This window comes from Anopheles maculipalpis, chromosome 3RL (genome assembly GCF_943734695.1).
Source record: "Anopheles maculipalpis chromosome 3RL, idAnoMacuDA_375_x, whole genome shotgun sequence".
NCBI classification, from domain to species: Eukaryota; Metazoa; Arthropoda; class Insecta; order Diptera; family Culicidae; genus Anopheles; species Anopheles maculipalpis.
Window position 1 is genome coordinate 86,281,152 of NC_064872.1, and position 16,908 is coordinate 86,298,059.

The window sequence follows — 16,908 nt, forward strand, 5'->3', positions numbered from 1 at the left end:
TTTCGGTCTTGTCATGCGTGAAGATGATGTTGGTGGAGAACCATTTTCGGTTTGCCAAGGGAAAGCTTGTGTTTCGAAGAAATTGTTACTCGTCTAGGGTCGGTTGCTGCTTCCCCAAACGCCCACCCGTAGGCGTTGTGTCATGGTTGACTTATTGCTTCCTTACCATCAATCATGTGTCGAGATGCTGGCAGACACATCAGTTTGAGGTGTGTCTACCAAACCATGTGGCAGTGAAGGGAAAAAAAATTGAGACGAAAGATACACATTGTTTGATCATTTTCGTGAAGGATTAGCAGTCGTTCGGTTGACCATACTTCGGTGAGAAAACTTTTGGACGTGCGATATGATAGCAACACGCAGACGTGTTAGGAAGCTTGTAGCATTTGTGAAGCTTTGATGACTTTTGTGGTTTTCATAATTGACTAATAGGATGGGTTGGTCGGCAAAGCAGGTTTAAATGAATAGGATTATCCTTCCGGAACTCGTGCTATTGCCATTTATGTTTCAAACGTTATGAAAATCTTTGTACAATTGAAATGAAAGCGACAGGATTTGTACATATTAATACTCCTTAGTTATAACATGCTTTTTCTGAGGGAAAAACTTTTAAAATATTATCGAATGGAACGTCTGATATCATTGCAGTACAATAAAGTATTTTCACTTAAATTTTTCCGTTTTTTCAATGGTGTTGTCAGTGGACAATTTGAATAAAATCACGGAACCATCTGCTTGGTAAGCGCTGCATTTTTAATAAATTAAGTAATACCACAAAACTGCAGAGGCTATTATGCTGCAGTACAAAACTAAACCAAAACACCATTCTTTTAAAGGCTTTTATGCAAATGATGTTCAAGCAAGCAGATCGGTAAACTGGTAGACAATGTGATAATAATTCACAAAAGTTTTACAATTACAACGCGACAGTATTATTATTCCTTGCAACCCTCATCGAATAAATCCTACCATCCCTACCAACCACCAGTCCACCATCCTACAGAGTCCTGCCTCTTGTCACCGTTGACCATCACTTACCGAAACAACGCGCCCTGCAACTACCGTGCATATCTGGAAAGAAAAAAAGGGCAAGAAACGGGAGGTGAGCGAAAGAGCAAAGAAAACCATCGTTAACGGGTTCGTGTTTTAAGGGTGGAGCAGCTAAAATAAATCAGAAACACAAAACACCGCAACGAAATAAAGTGAAGCGCACCAACTGCACATGGTGGTAAGTGAGATGTGTTGGTAGCGATGAAGGAGAAAACGAAACAGATCAAATAGACAGCGTTAGCAAGAGGGGATAAAAAAAAATGCTTCCCTTCGCAAGCGAAAAACGGTATCCCCGGTTGCACGGCGTAACCCAATGTAAACACTGTCGGTAATTACTCTCGAAAAGTTGCTCTTAAGGAACAGGATGCTTCATATCGGTATGTACACGACGTACTGTTGCTCGCCGGCAAGGGCCACCACACGAGTAGGCTCGTAATTACGACTGCTAGAAGACGGCTACCGACGAACACGAACCAACGTCCAAATTGGAAGCGATTGTCCAAGGATGCGTCCGGCAGGCAGCGCTACAAGCGACCCAACAGACACCCAACCAACCTCTCTTATGGGATGAAAATGTGCCTCATAATTATTTGCCCAGCGTTGTCCCACAGCTGAGCCCGGAGAGCTCTTCGACCGTACACCGTGTGGTAATGGAATGCGGGATGTCGACGTGTTTTCTAACAATTCATCATTAAAAACTGAGCGATCCGGTGTGTGTGTGTATGTCTATGCCGGAGGTGGTAAGAGTGAATACTTGAAGAAGTTGTGCTTGATGGTTGGGAAAGCCATTTTTGGGGTTCAGCCACCGCACACCGCTTGACGTGACTCTACAAGGTAAGAGATCCCAGAATGCCGCCCGAAAGGACGACCTTCCTTCAAACATCCCAAAGTGTTCCTTCTCCACGCAGAATCACGCCCTGCAAAACGTAGCACAGGAGAGATAATAATGTTTGCACATTTAACTTTCATCTACCGTCCGACCATGAACCGTGTCCCGGGTGCGTCCCGGTGAGTTGGTTTTCGTGTCCGGCATCGGTGTCACATGCTGTGGGGTACCTCCGCATCCCACACTTCCATGCAGAAGTCGGTCTGTTAGGAAGCCACACTACACTAGAACAATGGCGTATGGCGAAAGCTTCTGGTGGGCGGCCATTTTTGGGACGAACTTTTGGATGATGTGGAGATTTTGGTGCGTTTTTTGTGGATAATGGCAAGAGATACCCTCTTACTAGCCTAGGTCGTAATGTGCAATATACACTAGATGCTCTGTTTCACCTTTTTCTTAACGCAATTGGAAGGAATAAAAAGATGCCTCCCCTTGTTGTAGTAGCACAGTAGAGTTAGTGCGCTTCTGCAAACTTCAGGGGGTCCAAATCATCTTTTTGCCCTTCATCCAAGTTATGATCATTTGCCACTACTTGTTCCTCTGTTACTTTCTAGAGTAAACAGTTTTTCTCATACCTACGAACGATTGTTTGCTTTCGTCGAAGGTTTTTAGCCCGAACTGAATCGAGGTAAAAAAAAAGCGGAAGAAAACCCCAGAATCTCGAAGGCAAAGGTGCTGTTGGGATGGTTAAAATGCGAGCGAGGAAGCTTTTGTATATATTTCATTATATTGCTTCTTGCATGGGACGATGCGGTACGTGAGATGGAAAAGGATACATAGTTTGAAGGATTTTCCGCGTTGCATAGTGTGACACTGACACTAACAGGCGAAAGTGGTCAAAACCAATAAATTTTTTTAATTCTTAGCATTAAATTTTATTTAAATTTTCAACTTAAGTGACGATGACTAAAAAACCTTCATTTAAGGAGGATTTTGTTGAGTCCCATAGTAATAAAAAAATATTATCGTTGGGCTTTAAGAAACATTGATGGAGGCTCCCAGTACCTGGTTAAAGTCACCTTTCTTCAAATATTTATTCATTGTAAAATAAAACATTAAATACACATTCGCTTACTAATTTTTACTTAATAACGAGGAGAGTCACATATTTTTAGATATCAAACAAAACGCACACGTATCGCCAACACGGTTTTTACCGAATTTTATTTAAAGCTTTCCCATTGTGATTGTACCGCCAGACAACATCAGACAACAGTTGATCCAGTTCCTGTTCATCATTCGCTTCGGCACGGGGTGCAAATCTAATACCCGGTGCAAGAAAGGACTTTTATGTAGCACCACTCATTCGAGCACTTTCACCGTTCTGTTCTGTGCCCTTCTGTTGGTTTGTCTTATTATTTCCTTCCAGCGCGTTCTGCATCCCAAACACAGGGCGCGGTACACATTTGTGCAATCTAGCGTTTTTGTGCTTCGTATAAAAAATAACAGTAATGAAATAAAATCTTTGCTGGAGATGTACTTTGATGGTTCAGAAGAAAACCCCAAAGCTTATCCATCCCTGGACCATCCCCAGCATAATTTCTGTTTGTTGTTTCTGTTTTGAACCAACCTTACACTCAATCTAATGTTCATCCATCTTTTGACGCTCATCAGATCGCTGTTCTGCCCAAAAAAGACGTACTGAAAAGTGTCCTTGTAGTTTTTTCTTGATTTTTTTTGTTGGAAATGTTCTTAATTGTGGATCCGAGAGCCAGAATCAGCGCCACCGTTCTAGCAAACAGCTAACGAGCTTCATTTTTGTATCGCGTTCTTGGAAAATCCAAGAACACTGGGAAGTTTCCTCTTAACCAGCACTACACAACACTTGAGATGAGCGATTCGCCAAAAGTTTTCACCGGACACCGTAGAAGGTGACAGAGAATGGGAAAAAAGTTTATAAATTAAGCTTAAGGTTGCAGGGATTTATCTACTCCAAGTGAATGAGTGATTGAAGATTGCTTACCGCAAGGAAAAAGTTTGTCGTTTAAGAATGTGTAACGGTTGAACGATTTTTGTGTGAAATTTAATTAATTTCTTGGTAAGAAACATTACACAACGTTTGAAAATCATATGGCGAAGAATTTTTAATGACATTGCACCATTTCTTCAATTGGCTAAACGTGATTTTACCTCATTGATTGCATTGAACATTATGAGGAAAATGTTCAGGTTAACGATCAAAATAGAATCATCCTTCGATAAGTAATAGGTAGAATAAAAAGTTGCAGTATATAATATAATAAATGTGCTTTAAAATTACATCGAACGAACCGCTTTTTCTGTGAATACTTTAAAATAAGAAGTTCTATATTCCTTGTAAAAATCTTCTTCTAGCTAACTTCTTTTCTACCAGCATTAGGAAGATGATGAATCGTCCCTCTACGAGATCAGACACGTTGCAGCGTGCTGTGGTAAGAAGAGGTTGTAAAATTTTTACAACCCTCTGTGGACCGCAACACCAAAAACTGAGAAGCCTTTTATAAAGGCAATGTAACACATTAAAATGGAAGAAATAAAGTACATCGCCCGTGCACGTTATCCCAAAGTGGGCGTAAGAAAACGCAACGAAAATCATAACCATAATTCTAAGCAGTAGCAGCAGCAGCAAAACGTGGCCATACGCTTCGCTTCTTGAATCCATTTTGCCGGCGAGTGGAGTTATTTCTAGGATGAGCTTCAAAAAAGGGCCCGTACCGAGATGATGGATTTCGAAGCTCGCAAAAGCTCATTACATTCAGCTTTATTAGTTTTCGTAGTACCAGTTTGGGATTTTAGAAGGGGCGACTGGTGAATTATTATTTTAAACAACGTTTTGCTCTTTTTGTGCTATTCTTGAAGAGCCGTTTTGACCAGTAGTACAAGGACATAATACAACAACAGAGTAATTGAAATTTATTAAATGATTACATGCATGTTTAACATTGTCATGAAATATATCAGTTTCACTCTGATAACAGCCAGTGAAAGCGTGATGTTAACTAATTTCATTTTCTTACATGCCACCGACTCATGGTGCGCCAATTTATTTCTGTCACCTGTGCCATTCTTATCGTTGCTCAAATTTGCCTGCTTGAAATTTTCCGGGTCGAGGTCAAGACTATCACGCAAAGTGCACTGGGCTAATGTTGCCAACTAGTTACATGCGCTAACTGAGAGTAGTTTAAAACGAAAGAAAGTAAAGAATAGCATGCTGAACGAAAGTAATAGTACCTAGCCATTACGCTCGCATAAATCGTGCTGCGTGAGTATGTCAATGTCACAGCAAATAAGGGGCTTAAAATTACTAGTTTTGTGGCATTGCAACACTTTTTCCTACCTTTTAAATCAAAGGAATCTCTTGTGGTGGAAAATTTAAAATTCATTATAAATGAAGAATAATATTTCGTTTCTGTTTCTTCCACTACACATAAACAAAACGCAAAATCTCGCTCCGGGGTCAACCGCATTAGATTGCATACACACTAAGGACACATATACACACGTTTTGGAATGTGGCACTATTTTAAGGCGCCATCATTTTGTGTGCTATTGATTTTAGGGACCGTACTTACGAGCGACCGAAGAACCTCCAGACGGTCTAGAACCTATTGCTGCAGAAGTTGGCTCCAACGAGTCGAATCGTCTTGCTCGTTCGCTTTCGTGTCAGAAACCTTCTGCACGTACACCGTACCGTACTAACTCGTAAGAATCTAACAGAGCCAGAAATTTCCCTTTTTCCTATTTTCTCATCTTGCCATTTTCAACCTCAGCACTCAGCTATGTCGTTAGTACAAATCCTTCCTTGGTTTGGACCAGAAAAACTGGGCAAAAAAACGCTCACCCTGGAGCATGTGTTTGTACGAGAAGGCGCGTAATCCAGCCTAACCCTAACCCCGGCCAGGATTCAATGTCCCTTTAGCTGCATTCGCAGCATAGCAAAAAAAAGGGGTTTACCTTGTCGGTCGTGGGTAAAGGAATTATTATTACTCGGTGACTTTCCCACACTGCACGAACTTTGACTGTGTCACGGTTGGTGAACTTGCGCTAGGGAAGGATATGCGATGTGGTGCAGGTATTCCCTTACTACCACCGTCATGCCATGTTATTCTAATTCGGGGTCAGGCATAGCTTATAGCGTGAAACTTGCACAGGATTTTGCTGTACCACGGTGCAGCTACAATTTACGATTAGTTCGTGTTATCGTACCATAACAGAAGCAAAAGAGAGGAAAAAAGGTTCCTTTTTTTGCCACGGAAAACGAAAGCCTTATGGCTCGATCTTTCGGTTTCTGGTTCGTGCCGGTTTGGCACTATGAAGTCGGTACACCACATAAGACGAGTAAAGAAAATGTGAGGTTGATCGAAATAATTCAATTTTTTCTACTTCACAGTGTATTGTGTGTGTTTGCATGCGTTTAATCCTACGTGCCGTAGTTAGATTCTATGATTATTTCAAGAACGCATGAGAACCGGACAAGGACGACATCCATCGGAAAAGTGCTCAACGAAACAGCGGGACTCGAACGGACATTATGTTTGGTATTCAGTTTACAGTGGTTGTCAAAATAAAGTGCCCACCCCTTGATTTTTTACATTTTTGCCATGATTTTAGTGAGAAATGAAGTTAGAACACTGCAAATTTTTGTAAATGCTGCTTTTAACGTACTCGAACAGATTCATTACCTAATCATAATAAATAAATTGTTTTGCACGCACCAAAAATAGTTCCATTTATTTTTCTAAAAAAAAAGGTTTCAAAAAAAAGTGCCCACTTCAATTAAGTTAACAAAATATATATTTATTTCACTCACAAAATTTGCTAATATTTTATATGGCCCCCTTTGGCTTTCAGAACCTGCTGAAGGCGTTTCGGCATGCTTTCAACTAAATTTTTTAAATGTTGTTGGTCGATATTCTCCCAGGCGTGTTCCAGGGCTTTAAAATATGTTTCTTTATTTTTCACACCTGTTTTATCAACCCTCGCATCGAGAATCGCCCACAAATTCTCGATGGGGTTGAGGTCTGGGCTTTGCGGAGGCCATTCCATCGGTTTAATCTTACATAAACGGAAGAAGGCCTTCGTTTTGTTCGCTGTGTGTTTCGGGTCATTATCCTGCTGGAAGATGAATTTCTCTTCAATGCCCGTCTTGATGAGAGACACTTCCAGGTTTTCTTGTAGGATGTTAATGTAGGAATCAGAAGTCATAATCCCATCGATTTTGACTAGATTCCCCACACCTGCCCACGAAAAACACCCCCAGACCATCACATTGCCTCCTCCATGCTTTACTGTTCCTTGTATGTGGCGGTCTTGCAACTCCTCACCCGCTCTGCACCATACACGGTCCCGCCGTTTTCGGTTGAACAGTTCGAATTTCGATTCATCTGTCCACAGAACTGTTTTCCAAAATTCTATTGGCTTATCCGCATGGTCTTTTGCAAATTTTAGCCTCTTAGCTTTATTAACCTTGCCAATGAACGGACGTTTCCTAGCAAGCTTGTTGTTGAAACCTTGCGCTTTGATCCGGCGACGAATAGTACTAACAGAAATGGGTAGCCGAAGGGTTTCCTGGATCTGGCGGACAGTCACTTTTGGATTTTTTTTCACCTCTCGAACGATCCTAGAGTCCGTTTTGGAATCCGTTTTGGGTTTCCTGCCTCTGCCTGGCCGATCCACCACTGATCCGAACGTGTTTTGTTTCTGCATGATTTTTCCCACGGCTGCTTTGCTAATATTGTATTGTTTTGCAACATTTCGATGGGAATCTCCCTTCTCAATCGCCCGAACAACCAATTTTCGTACACACACTGGAATTTGCTTTGAATTTTTCATAATAACCACAAGAGTCAACTGTGTACCACGAAGTATTTTTCTTTTTCAGTTACAAACATGTGCTAATGCATTTAGTAAACATGTAAACTTGTATCAAAGCGTCAAGACATAATGATCATTTTTATAGCTTCAAAACGATAAGTTTATGGCTAATTTTGCACAGTGGGCACTTTTTTTTGAAACCTTTTTTTTAGAAAAATAAATGGAACTATTTTTGGTGCGTGCAAAACAATTTATTTATTATGATTAGGTAATGAATCTGTTCGAGTACGTTAAAAGCAGCATTTACAAAAATTTGCAGTGTTCTAACTTCATTTCTCACTAAAATCATGGCAAAAATGTAAAAAATCAAGGGGTGGGCACTTTATTTTGACAACCACTGTATTTCTTTCGTCTTTCTTGCCCTATTGTTGTCTAGTTGAGTGTTGCCTAGTATGGAGAGTTCATACCCCATACCAGAGTAGTATCACTATTACACTGATAAAAGCACGATTCCACAAGATAACGTAGACTAAAGTTTCCAATCTTCAACATCTGGTATAAAGAAAGGCGAAATTTAGAGGCCGGTTACCAAGGGATCAAGGGTTTTATCGTTCATGCCGCGTATACCAGAGACCTCGATCAAATTTTCCTAGAGACCTCGACGTCAAAGACTCAAAGACATCTAAAGGGTCTTGCCATGTCAGAAGTTTTGCTGTGTATGAGGCCCAAGATCTTTCAAGAGCCATTCTCCGAGTCACAGGCATTCTTATGTTTTATTTTCTATTATTATTCATGACGGTACGTCGCCGTATTGTCGTCCTCACGTCTTAATACGAATGTATCTTTGTCTAAAATAATCTAACCTAAGAAAAAGCCAAACATAGGAAGAAGCCTAAGTTTATTAAAGAAAGGAAAATGGTTAAATATTTCAAAAATTGAGTGTCCTCTCTTTGACCAGAGCTGGTTCACTGTGCAAAAGAACCTTCTCGGAAGTTGAAAACATATCCACTGAACGGAGAATCCGATGATGGTGTTAAGACCTCGGGAAGGGGGTCACCTACCCGTACCCATTTCACTAGGCACCTGACCTGATAAATGCAAATTAACAAACGCATCGCCTGCATCTGTGTGGGCCTGCAGAAGCGTACTGCGGCGCTCGTAATCCAATCACAGAAACGCACCTCAACATTGTGAACGTGTAATTAATAATAAATATCGAATGAGGCATTTCGTTTTTCAGCCACGTAATAACATACGAGGATGCATTGCTTGCACGGACGGTACATGTATATTAGGTATGGAACACAACATAAGAATTCACCAGGCACTGTTTAGCTCGGGACAGGAATCATCGTCTACTGGCTCCAGTTATAGAGCAGGCTGAGGCTAGCAAACTCAACTAGAATGCGGAATGACCTTTTGCATTGGGTTAAAAATACTGTTCTATAAACCTTGAATTTGTATACCATATAATTGGAATAGCAACAACACAAAAAAATCGTTTGACGATGACCTTGTGGATAAACAATGTTCGTAATGAAAATGATATGCACACACATACACAAGCTAAAAATGCAACCATGTTTTCTCTTTATATTTTCATGTGTTTTTCCGATGCAGCAGTTCGTGAGGAGAAAATTTATCTCCAACACGATATGATATGCATTTAATTTAATAGGACTAAACAATGTCCAGTTTTCTCTTGCGAGTTGGGTATTTTTTGTTCTTTCTGGAAAAAAGGACAAAAGAAAACACTTTTATGGTAATTGCCCTGATGCTCTTCTTTGTTTCTCGCTCTTTCGCTCTCATGCTCTGAGTTTTTCGTTCTTTTGTTTTATCGAGTAAAGCAACACTCTTATCTTTCAGCATAGATCATCTCACTTTTGACATTTATGAGTGCAGAAAATGGAGACAATGTGGAGCAATTTATCCTATCCACTCTTTCATTGTGGCTTTGCCACAGTTGAAGAACAATTAGGTGCATTTTGTGGGTTGCATTTTCATTGAACAATGTTCTACAATGCGTCATAATTGACTCATTGTAGTTTTATTTCATTATGAAGATGCTGTGGGTATTGTGTTACATATAAAAGCTTATCTAAGTTTTAAATAAACGATTTTTATAAAAATAAAGCTCGTTGTTTGTAGGATAAAAACTGAAAACCATAAAGATAGACATCAAAATTCATTTTTTCGCTTCAACATTTTCCACCGACTGAAACACGATCGTTGCGAAATTAACTTTAACCAGAATGCCTTTACCCTTGCACTGTACAAGTTGACCATTATCCTATTTTTCTTGCTGTTCCCACCCGTACATACAAACGGTTGTACACCCAACATCATGAGAGATAATGAACAGCGTAATGTAGACGTTATACGATTCCTCGGGTTTGGCTTTGTTCGTTCACCATGGTCATTTTCCGTTTTCGTTTCCATTTTCCACTCTCCGCTCTTTTTGTTCTAACCACCAATACGCAGCATTCTTACCTAGACTCATTTAATCGCATCATTTTTTCTCATCGTCTTGCTCGGAAAGCCGGGAAGCCATTCCAGGGCCAATGGTTAGATAGAGACAGCAGGAAAGCGAAACGAGAAAATGGAAAACTTTTCCACGGAAGTTGCTTCCTTTTCGTGCTGTCTCCCACCGCCATCACCCTTGTCAACGTGCTTTGACGTGATTCATGTACCCTGTCGAACTTCGGCCTTTGTCCATCCGTCCATTTTTTTTATTCTATTCTCTCTTCTTGCTCCTCAGCACGGGCAAGACTTTTGCCAACACGTCCTCATTAAGCCGCTACTCTCGGTGACAAATTTTCGGCTGATGGTGTGGTCATATTTTTCTGGATGACACGTCCAACACTTGCGACACCCCGGGTTACACATGCTCCCGTGTGATTTATCCTGTCCGGTGAAGCATGTCACAGGAAACGCTGACAGGAGATACGCAACGCTTCCGGTTGTCCATCCCAACACCAGCCAGCGTCTTTTCCGGCTTCTGATGCGACTGAAGGACAAAATCGTCTCAACCACTGGTGTCCTTTGCTGGTCCCAATGAGAATGTGAATGTGTGTATTTGTGTGTGTTTGGTGATCCTTTGGGAATTACACCCAAAAAGGACCAGTACAGAGACACACCTTTATCCGACCCTTCAGAGACGGAAAATGTTTTATTCATGAAGAATGATTGAAAACATAACACCCTCGCTGGTTGGAGCATAAGGGTCAACCAGGACAGCCAGGGAAAATAAAGGTGAATCGAAAAAACGAACATGAATGTTGCCGCCCGTCAAACCTATGCCGTGCAGCGCGTGTGGTTGTGATAGTGCAATTTTCCTTAACGACAGTAAGTGTTTTGAATTATGTTTGTATCTTCATTGTGATTTCTTCTTTTTGGCTTCTTTTCGATCCGAATGACAGAGGGGAGAAGGTAAAGAAGCTTGAAGGAAATCTTTTTTCCTATCAACAAGTCCGATGTATGAAAGTGAGAACAATAAAGGCAACCAACATCGCTTTGAACGAGAATACATAAAAAGGGATAACACATAAAACTGGTTTCTGGTTGCTTTAATTCGACTGAAACCATTAAATTACTAGTGAACCTTACGTTTGTGATGCATTAATTATTATTAAAATTCCATCCAGATCGTTCCAGTGAAGATGAATTCACTAGAAGGTCGTTAAACCAAGAAGAAGCAATGTTAATGGAGATCAAGAGACATAGATAGAAGATCTTGATCTTGGTGGTATAAATAAAATAAGAGTTAGATGCATTTTAGACTGTGTGAACTGTTCGCAATCTTGACTTTTGCATTGTATGCCGAAAGCCGAATCGACAAACAAGTTACTAACCCTTGAGCAAAATAAATCGTGGAAGTTGGTACATCTTCCAGTCAGAGCACGTGCAGTTCTATGCCAGGACGTGTTCAAAATCAAATGCTCTGATGATGGAACATTTGATTGATATATGATACGAATCGCGTTCAAATATGGGGTTCAACACAAAGGATACAAAATCAAACGGATTTGTGTAGAGTGTTTGAAACGAAAATCTATCCGAAAATATACCAGGATTTGATAGAAAAAGTAAGTTGTATCGCTAGTATAATTTTTTGTACGGCTTAAAGCCAATTTATATTTTACAACTATTACCATCCATTGGCGAAAGCAACAATCGGAAAAGCAAAGCATTTATTTTAATGAGTGCTGTATTTGCATTTTTCTATTATTCCGCACAGGAAGAAAGCAAAAAACCACCACTGTATGACAGGCATCGGTATAAAGCATTAAACCCAATATTATTCCACTGTCACGTACATACTCTCCGTAATTGATATAAATTTTCCACTCAAAGAGATAATTACGATTCATGTTGCACACAGCGAGATAAAAAAAAAGGAAAAACGAAAAACAAAACGAACAACAAGTATCCGTCCTTGCCGGATATTCCATTTATCTGCACCAGATCCTGCTGTATGTAATAAAAAAAAAACAGACTACAACAAAAGAAGCAAACCGGGGAGTAAAAATTATCCACGAAACGACGGGCCGCAGGAAAAGCGGAATTATTATTGCATAGTCATCACCGGATTGCAATTCACAGGCGCAAATGAAAGGCGCACGCGAACCCCACCCTAAAACCTGTTAACCCATATTTGCAAATGCACCTCGAAAGGCATTCATTAATGAGTGCAGGAATGCCACATGCATTCTGGCGAGTTGGGATTTCGTTGCATCGTGCGCGCGTTTTTTGTCCTATTTTTTGGCAAACCAAGAGACAGTCTCGCAAGCCTTTCGGTCCCATGCTTCTCGCTCAAAATGATGTTTAATCTTTTTTGTTTTTACCTTTCGATTGTGTTTGTCCCCTGCAGCCGGGTTTTCATGGATCAGTTCGGTGTCAGTGAACAGCAGTTTCATTAGCATTGGCCCGGTTCGGTCGCCCCAGTCGCCTTTTCATTTCTTTTTTTTTTTTTTTTCGAGCGGTCAGTTGGTTTTGCTCGCCATTTTTACTTTTTCGCTCTCTCTCTCTTTCTCTCCTTCATGGCTACTTTCGTAGTAGGTTGGTGATTTTAAATATTTCACACGGCAGCGTGCACACACAATCGAGCAGCAAGCAGCAGTAGCAGCGTGTCATCAGCCGGTGTGCCAATGTGAGATGAGTGGGCCTGACCGAGGGTGGATTTATGAGACACGGAAGGGTGATATAGAAGGCCACATGTAGGCAATACCGAGCACCGCTATAAACTAGTACCATTACCCATTTGCTTTATTATAAAAACTAGAAAGAAAAACGATCAAAAATACAAACACGCACTCATACACGGGCAAGGGCGTCTAGGCGTGTGGAGAATGGTGGAACGGATGAAATTTAAATATAAATTTTTGCGACACTTCCATCGCCACACACATCCGCAAACGTCGCGAGAATGATGTTGGCCCAGATGCGCATGACCTATCGTTTGAGTGTTGTTCTAAAATATTTTCTTTTCACTGTAAGCGTCACCTGACCACCAGTCGATGAGATTTTCTTCTTCTGTCTCACTCTCAGTGCAGTTAAAACTGTTACAACACATATTGCTAAAACATTTATAAGCAATTAAAACAACAAAACTTAGGGTCTCCATAACAAAACAAAAAACATGTTTGCAAAAGCTATTTCCATTTTATCGCGCTAAGCTTACAAAAAGTTATCAACGAAAACAAAAAAAAAAAAATAGAGGAGAAAGTCAATCGTTCACAGCCCCTATAACTACCGGCATCAGTGCCCGTGCCGGAACGATATGATCGCGTTCGCGTGGACATCATCATCAACATCAGACTCGATGCCCCATCGTCATCCATAAATGAAGAAGGCGTGAAAACCTTCTCGAAAATGAACATCGTTCCCCTAGAACCATGGATGGAGCAGCAGTGGAAAGCTGTCAAAGAAGGAAGTCGGTTGACGGGCGGTTTGGCGATCGAAGAAAAACACATGTCAACAAGCTAGTTTTCCCGACACTGGCTCCAAAATAGACAAGAACGGGGTAGGGATGAAAAAAAACGGCAAAATGAAAACTCAACTACACAAACTCGCTCCATGTTCGAGGCCGTGTCTATGATTGATTGAGTGAATCAATTTTCTGTCACCAGGCATGTGTTTTTTTTTTTTTTGTAAGAGGTTCTTATTGAAGCACCGACACCTTCTCTGTGATTAGCGACCTTGTGGAGCTATTTTAAGGGTGCAACAGAGCAGCTGGTAAGCTGGAAAGAAAGTAGTTCGATTACAGACGCTTCAAAAAATTAAGCACGTATGAAAAGCCATTTTTAAGGTTTGTTTTGTGAACTGACAGCTAGCAGAGATTATTAAATCGATGTTTAACACGGTTTGTTTTTTACGCGCGAAAGATAGCGTGGTTCAGTTTGCTTGAGCAATGTGAAACATGTTTGAAGCTAACCGCTTACAAAGTTGTATTTTGGTAAAATACACCCATCCTTCACTAGAACATGCTGCTGCATGCCAGATGAAAACCTGATCCAATCGTAACCGCATCGTCTTGTTATTGTTCTTTTAAAATGTAACGCAAAATTCATGGCCACTTAAAAACAATACCACGCTACGAAAAGGCAAACAATAACAACAAAAAGTACGAATCAAAAATAAAAACATTTGGAAAATAAATACTTGCGAAAGAAACCCAACTACAGGTCTAAAAACAAGGAAAACTGGCCTCCCCAGAACGGTACGAAATAAAAACAAAATTGTGTAGCAATTGTAAAAAATGTGTTTTGACCGGACTGTGTTTGGTTGTTTATTTTTCTTCTTGCTCTCTTTAATTTGCCGAAGAATGGACCTCCCAGGAAAAACATGACCGCTTCGCCGAGGGACACCACAGAACAGCAAATAAATATAACGCCAGATGTAACAATCCATAATGGAGGCGCATGGTGTTTTGTAGTGAACCGAGTACAGGAAAGTGTATGAATTTCCAGAAACGTAATTATTGTTTTATTGTAAAATGCTGATCAACTCACACCTTGTTTTGATTTCAAATATTTTTGAGAAAAAATAATTTATCTCTTACTTAAATCAGGAGTTCAACTTATTTCCCTACCAATCTTTATCAAAATATAAATTGCAAAAAATAATTACAGATGCTACGTATAACTTTAATTCCTATTTGGTAAGCAATTCTTATTGAAGCATGCATATTTTTTGTTTTTTAAGTTAAACATGCCAACACGCCTTACTCTTTATTTATATTTTCATCATTCCTTCATAGTTGTCTCTAGAAATATAAAAACTTCATCCATTTCTTTACTACTTTAGGATAAAGTTTTCTTAACGCACATGCCACAAACACAAAACCAACGATGCTGCGAAATAAAACATTCACCACACCCAAAACCGTTAGTTGAAGCCGCGCAAAACACGTAAAACGTAACATAATTTGTACATAATCCAAGACATCCTTTAAAATGCCTCGGCCGTGTGCAGCCCAATTCCACAAATACGCGAGCCGCACAGACAACGATGGTAGAAACAGATACTCATCCATCCAATTTGCACGCATCGCGCAAACGAGTAGCACCCGGGCATTGGCCCCGTTACACCATTCCACCACACTCTGGCATCCCCCCTTGAGGGATGAAAGATAATTTATGGAAAAAAGGTATCTACCGAGAGCATAAACTCCATTTATGCCGTTCCGCTCGGTGGGCCTTTTAATCAACATTCACCCACTAAGTTGTACTGTGAACCGGCTTCTTTCGGGAGGGTATTCGAACGGTGGCGACATGGGCAATATGAGAAGCGGGATTTGAATTATACCACCAAAAGCCGGGTGGTATTGTGTTTATTTTTCTCCAACCCGACCACTTTTCCTACCGATACCGATCATGTCTACAGATTCGGCTGAAAATTCGGCTCTCTTCTAACTGGAGCAGCAAATATGCCTGCTGCTTGTCTGCTTTTGATAAGAGCATGGAGCATTTCGGGAGCTAACTTTATCGGACGAGTTTATCTTTCCGAAAAGGCAAACGACTTTATCAAACAGTTGAAGCATGCCAGGCGGGAAGGGTATCGGGAGCCATCTAAATGTGTTCTTGATAACAGTAAAAGCACACAATTTTGACTCGGTTTACCATTGCAGCTATTAGGAAATCAGAAATAACGATTGAGGATAGGAGGATACAATGATAAATAAATACGCTTTGATAGCATTATAGCATTTACAAACTGTTAAATAATCTTTTAAATTGAAATTATTGGCAAATATATTAATTCAGTTAGCTAGTATATGGATTAAACTTCCTCCGGAATTCCCATCCGAGAATTTGTTACAATTCGTTCCAACCTAATCAAACCGCTTATCCAAAACGTTGCTCTCTCGATCACATCATTCTGAACATGTTGGTATTTGATGAAAGAGGAGTAAAATCTCGATGCACTTGCAGATTACCAATCCGTGAAACGAGCAAAATAATCGAAATTGATTTTTCCCAACCTTTTTTTGACACGCTAGCGATGTCTCCCGTTGGTGGATGCATTTTTTGGGGAAAAATACAACCAAAACCATCCTCTGCGCGGGGTTTTTTCTTCTTCTATTGCTTCACACTAGTATTATCGACGATGTTGATGCAATTTCCTGTGTGCGAGATTCATGATGCTCGATATCGATGGCTCAAACATCATTCGAATCATTCGAGCGCACATACTCTGCGGAAGCGCGTACACATGCAAGCCTTTTGGCCGGAATCCGGCCATAATGGGAAAGAGTTTTGCACCCTTAATCGCTAATCAATAACGCATAAAAACTAATGCACCCATTAAATTTTCAATAGCAATTTTCCGGTTTTCTCGTACAACCCCTCACGGGCATGCCTTTCACTTCTTCTACTGCTTCCTGGCTATTGGCATTTAAAAGCACCAGAGCAACTTGTCACACTTGGGTGTGTACGGTGAGTACGTGTAGAGTGAAGCGCAAATACACAGCAGCATCAGCACACCGCAGTACAAGTGGTATAAAACGAATCCGCAAGTCGTTCAGACACACGTCCAACTACTGCAATACATTTTGAGCTAACGCGAACGATAGCGGCACATAACGATGTCGTAAAGTGGAAAATTAAAATTACACATACGCACACCGAAACACATCCAACCATACAAACTTGTCGTGGATCATATTATATACATCGTTG

The 16,908-nt window shown here is 40.5% G+C and overlaps 2 protein-coding genes across 15 annotated transcripts in view; one reads left to right on the forward strand and one right to left on the reverse strand.

Annotated features, from left to right (window-relative positions):
* Positions 1 to 16,908, forward strand: part of LOC126563470 (acireductone dioxygenase) — a 568,562-nt gene that overhangs the window by 219,584 nt on the left and 332,070 nt on the right. The window lies entirely within an intron of this gene.
* Positions 1 to 16,908, reverse strand: part of LOC126561606 (glutamate-gated chloride channel) — a 90,943-nt gene that overhangs the window by 65,613 nt on the left and 8,422 nt on the right. The window contains exon 1 of one of the 14 annotated variants that reach the window (XM_050217852.1): positions 1,039 to 1,074. The exons of the other annotated variants lie outside the window; for them this stretch is intronic. The gene's annotated coding sequence lies outside the window, so the exon portion shown is untranslated. Of the gene's footprint in view, positions 1 to 1,038; positions 1,075 to 16,908 lie in introns of those variants that run through there. 14 annotated transcript variants of the gene reach the window in all.